The following is a 5,614-nucleotide window of genomic DNA, read 5'->3' on the forward strand; positions in this document are numbered from 1 at the left end:
GTGGAATCCCCTCATCTGTTTCGGAGGGACGTGGAATCCCCTCAAAGGTCTGAGACGAGGCGGGTCGCTCCCGCTGGTTGGCGTGAGGCCGTCGTCTAGCTTTCGGTTTTGGAGGGACATGGAATCCCCTCATCGATTTTGGAGGGACGTGGAATCCCCTCAAAAGCTAGCTTTCAGTTTTGCTTCCATGGAGTTGGAAGACTTTCTAGGGGCCCTCTGTTTGTCTGTTTTTGTGTTTCTCTGTTTTGCTCTGTGGACTTACTGGACGGACGTTATGGGACAGACTCAGACTACCACCTCTACCCACCCTCTTGGCTTAAGCCCTTCCTAGCCCTGCTCCCTCCGGAACCAAAGCCCATTCTTGCTTTCCAGGGGACAAAGAAGAAGAAAAGTCTTATCCAGCCTTCAGCACCGCTCTACCCTGTCTTACAGAGGGGTACTGAAGAAGAATTAATTTTTCCTCCCTCATATAACCCCTCTAAGATGCCGGAAGAACACCATCCTCCCCCTCCGGGGGAGGCAGACTCTGTTCCAAGAGCGGGAGGCGGAAACGCTCCAGTGGGAAGCCCACCCTTTACCAGACAAAGGGCTCAGAGGGAGCAATCCGCCTCCGCCGCCGACTCCACTCTTCTGCCCCTGCGAGCCACTGGACCCCCAGACGCAGAGGGGAATCAGCCCCATCACTATTGGCCTTTCGCCACTAGTGACCTCTACAATTGGAAAGCTCAGAATCCTAAGTTTTCTGAGAAACCGGCAGGCCTTATTGATTTATTAGACTCTGTTCTTTTTACCCATCAGCCCACGTGGGACGATTGCCAGCAGCTTTTGCAGGTCCTGTTCACGACTGAAGAAAGAGAAAGAATCCTCAATGAGGCCCAAAAACTAGTTCCGGGCGCAGACGGGAATCCCACCACCAACCAGGCTCAGATAGATACCTCCTTCCCCTTAACTTGGCCCCAGTGGGATTTCAACACGGCAGAAGGTAAGGAGAGGCTCCGGGTCTACCGCCAGACTCTAATGGGGGGTCTCTGAATGGCTGCTAGAAAGCCAACCAATTTGGCCAAGGTAGGAAATGTACAACAGGGAAAAGATGAATCTCCGGCTGCCTTTTTAGAACGGATCATGGAGGCTCCGTACCTATACCCCCATGGATCCAGAGGCTCCGGAAAGCAAGGCAGCTGTTATCATGGCCTTTGTAAACCAATCAGACATAGACATTAGGAGAAAATTACAGAAAATAGATAGACTAGGAGAAAAAAAGTCTGCAGGACTTACTGGTGGTAACCAAAAAGGTATATAATAACCGGGAGCCTCCTGAGGACAAGCAGGCTCGCGTCATGGCGGCTGCCAGCAGTAATCAGACTCGAGACCTGGCCAGAATACTACTTGCTACCACTGCTGACTTCCCCGAGGAACGAGACTGCCGTCTCCGGCAGCTGGCAGACGATGCAAGAAAAGGTAAAGGAACCACCAAGGGGGGGAAGCAGAGGCTGCAGAAGGATCAGTGCGCATACTGCAAGGAGATAGGGCATTGGGCCCGAGATTGTGCAAAAAAAGGCCGGCGGGAAGGGAAGCAAGACTGATTGAGTAAAAGTCCTAGAGCTAAATGAACTAAATGATTAGGGGAGTCGGGGTTCGGACCCTCTCCCCGAACCCAGGGTAACTCTTAAAGTGGAGGGGACTCCTGTTGACTTCCTTGTCGACACCGGAGCACAACATTCGGTCCTCCACACCCCACAAGGAAAACTAGCCAGCAAGAAGTCCTGGGTACAAGGGGCAACTGGTATGAGCCAGTATTCATGGACTACCCGAAGAACAGTAGATTTGGGAACGGGCCAGGTATCCCACTCCTTTATGGTAATACCAGAATGCCCCTACCCACTGTTAGGACGGGACTTACTGACCAAGATTGGAGCTCAGATAACTTTCAGACAAGGGGGGGCCTCAGGTCACCGATGGCAAGGGCCACCCCATCCACCCCATGAAACTGGAGGATGAATACCTCCTCCACCAGGAGGCGCTCCCGAGAGAGGATAATATAGACAGATGGCTACAAGAATTCCCCTCGGTTTGGGCAGAGATGGGGGGGATGGGACTAGCCGCTCACAGGACCCCAGTCCTGGTACAGCTCAAGCCAGGAGAGAGTCCAGTAAGGATCAAACAATACCTCATGTCTCAGGAGGCCCAGAAGGGGATCCAGCCACACATCCAGAGACTACGAAGCCTAGGGGTACTAGTTCCTTGCCAGTCTGCCTGGAACACCCCCTTACTGCTGGTCAAAAAGCCTCACACAAATGACTATCGACCGGCACAAGACCTCTGGGAAGTAAATAAGAGGGTCACGGACATACACCCAACTGTTCCCAACCCATATACTCTCTTGAGCTCCTTGGCACCCTCCAGGGTCTGGTATACTGTACTAGATTTAAAGGATGCCTTCTTCAGTCTGCCGCTGGCACCCCAGAGCCAACCCTTGTTCGCCTTTGAGTGGCATGATCCGGAGGAGGGCTACAGTGGGTAACTCACCTGGACACGGCTACCTCAGGGATTCAAAAATTCACCCACCATCTTCGACGAGGCACTACACGAGGACCTGGGTGAGTACAGAAGGGAGCACCCTGGCCTCACCCTCCTACAGTACGTAGATGACATCCTGATTGCTGCCGACACGGCCAAAGACTGTGAGCGAGGGACCCAGGACCTGCTGGCTACCCTGGGGGCCTTAGGGTACCGGGCATCCACGAAGAAGGCTCAGATATGCAGGGAGAGGGTAAGTTACCTGGGATATATCCTGGAAGGCGGACAGCGGCGGTTATCAGATGCCAGAAAAGAAACTGTCCTTAAGATCCCTACTCCCACCTCGCGAAGAGAAGTGAGGGAATTCCTAGGATCAGCCGGCTAATGCTGCCTCTGGGTTCCAGGTTTTGCTGAGATCGCCAGGCCCCTATATGAAGCTACCAAAGAGGGGAAAACGTTTAAATGGACTGAAAAAGAAGAAATTGCCTTTAATCAGTTAAAAAAGGCCCTCTTAAGTGCCCCAGCCCTGGGCCTACCAGACATTACGAAACCCTTCCACCTCTTTGTAGACGAACATAAGGGAATAGCAAAAGGGGTTCTAACTCAAGCCTCAGGCCCCTGGAACCACCCAGTGGCTTACCTGTCTAAGAAACTAGACCCAGTGGCTGCCGGCTGGCCATCACGCCTAAGAATTATTGCGGCGACAGCACTCCTAGTCAAGGATGCAGACAAACTGACCCTAGGACAGGAGATCTGGATCACGACCCCACACGCCATTGAAGGGGTCCTGAAACAGCCTCCGGATAGATGGATGAGCAATACACGTATGACTCATTACCAGGGCCTCCTACTCAACCCTCCACGAGTGCGGTTCCACCCCAGTGCAGCCCTCAATCCTGCAACCCTGCTGCCCGACCCTGACCTAGGTGCTCCACTACATGACTGTGCGGGAATCCTGGAACAAGTACATGGATTCCGGACGGACCTGACTGACCGGCCCCTCCCCGATGCCAAGGCTACTTGGTTCACTGATGGCAGCAGCTTTGTGCAAGACGGAGACAGGTATGCGGGTGCAGCGGTGGTCACCGAAACGGACACCGTATGGGCGGAGGCTCTACCCTCCGGAACGTCAGCCCAGCGAGCAGAGCTCATAGCCCTCACCAAGGCGCTGATGCTGGGAGCTGGAAAACGGCTTAACATCTACACAGACAGCCGTTATGCATTTGCCACAGCTCATATTCATGGGGCAATTTATCAGGAGAGGGGGTTACTGACGGCAGAAGGACGGACTATAAAAAAATAAGCAGAAGATACTTAACCTGCTTACGGCCTTATGGCTTCCTGCCAAGCTAGCCATTATCCACTGCCAAGGGCACCAAAAAGCTGATAACCCAGTAGCTAGAGGTAATCGAAAGGCTGACCAGGCAGCCAAGGCAGTAGCCCTTACTCCAGTCCCCACCATGACCATACAACTACCAGACCCGGGAGACCCAGTTTTACCAGACCAGCCCAAGTACTCCCAGGAGGAGTTACAGTGGATCAAGGTGTAGGGTGGTATACACCTAACAAGGAGCTCGTGCTGCCAGACCAGCTCGGAGTCTCAATATTAGAGCACATGCATCGGTCTACTCACATGGGGGCCCGAAAATTAAAAGACTTAATCCGACATGCCTGAATCAAGATTCACCAACAGGACAACAAAATAGAGCAAGTTGTATTGCCTGCAAGACCTGCCAACTCACCAACGTGAGAGCCACATCAAATAAAAAAGGAACCAGGCTGAGGCACCAGACCGGGAGCCCAATGGGAAGTCGACTTCACTGAAGTCAAACCAGGATAGTATGGTTATAAATATCTTTTAGTATTTACAGACACCTTCTCTGGCTGGGTGGAGGCATACCCAACCAAGCATGAAACGGCTCAGACGGTGGCTAAGAAGCTACTAGAAGACATCTTACCCAGGTATGGTTTTCCTGCCATGGTAGGATCAGACAATGGACCAGCTTTTATCTCGCAGATAACACAGGCAGTAGCCAAGGCAGTGGGGGCAAACTGGAAATTACATTGTGCTAATAGGCCCCAGAGCTCAGGACAGGAAGAAAGAATGGAATCCTAAAAGAGACCCTTACCAAATTAACCATGGAGACTGGTGGGGACTGGGTGACTCTCCTACCGTACGCCCTTTACCGGGTTAGAAACACTCCTTACACTCTGGGTTTTACTCCCTACGAGATCATGTTTGGCAGGCCACCCCCTGTTATTCCCAGCCTTCGAGCTGAACTTATTGCTGAGTTTAAAGATCAAGAACTTTTTCTTTCCTTGAGAGGGCTCCAGAGGGCGCATGAAGACATTTGGCCGCGCCTCCGTGCCATCAACGAGGCTGGCCCGACCCCTCATCAGTACAGGCCGGGAGACTGGGTCTATGTCAAGAGGCACCACCGAGAAACCCTCGAGCTGCGCTGGAAGGGACCCTACATCCTGGTGTAGGATGGAGCTGACAACCCCCACCGCTCCCAAAGTAGACGGCATCGCGACCTGGGTCCATCACACCCACGTTCGGCCAGCGGACCCCTCCTCAATCCAGAAGGACTTCGTCACACGATGGGCCATCAGTCGGGACCAACACAACCTGCTCAAGCTCAAGCTACAGCGCATTCAACCCACCTAATATTGGTAACTCTGTCAACTCTGCTTGTCATTGCTCATGCTGCTGGGAGTCCCCACGCCCCCCCAAAACATCACCTGGCAGATCATAGACACCAGCTCGGGGACAATACTTAATCAGACCTCCCAGAGCCACCCCAGGGACACATGCTTCCCAGAACTTAGTGTAAAACCTCCAAACTCTGTTCCCCTTGTCACCATAAATTCAGCCGGTCCCATGATTGGGTCCTTAAGCTACATGACAAGGGGGGAATGAAAGGGCGGGCCTATGCAGGCCGACTCCATCTTGTTCTGTGTCCTTAAACTAGACCACGCCTCCTCCCCTTGAGTAACCTCCCTCTCACCCATTCAAACTTCCTGATCAAAACATGCCCAGTGACCTGCGTAACAGGACTCTGACACTTCCCCAGCCAATCGGCCAAGGCCACGCCCT

General features: G+C 53.0%; 2 pseudogenes; both read left to right on the forward strand.

The window, feature by feature from the left end:
- The first annotated feature begins 258 nt into the window (after positions 1–258).
- LOC121030852 (uncharacterized) lies at positions 259–1,932 on the forward strand (annotated as a pseudogene).
- Positions 1,933–2,618: 686 nt separating this feature from the next.
- Positions 2,619–5,173, forward strand: LOC121030851 (uncharacterized; annotated as a pseudogene).
- Positions 5,174–5,614: the final 441 nt, after the last annotated feature.

This window comes from Herpailurus yagouaroundi, unplaced genomic scaffold, assembly GCF_014898765.1.
Source record: "Herpailurus yagouaroundi ecotype Mexico unplaced genomic scaffold, PumYag 140, whole genome shotgun sequence".
NCBI lineage: Eukaryota > Metazoa > Chordata > Mammalia > Carnivora > Felidae > Herpailurus > Herpailurus yagouaroundi.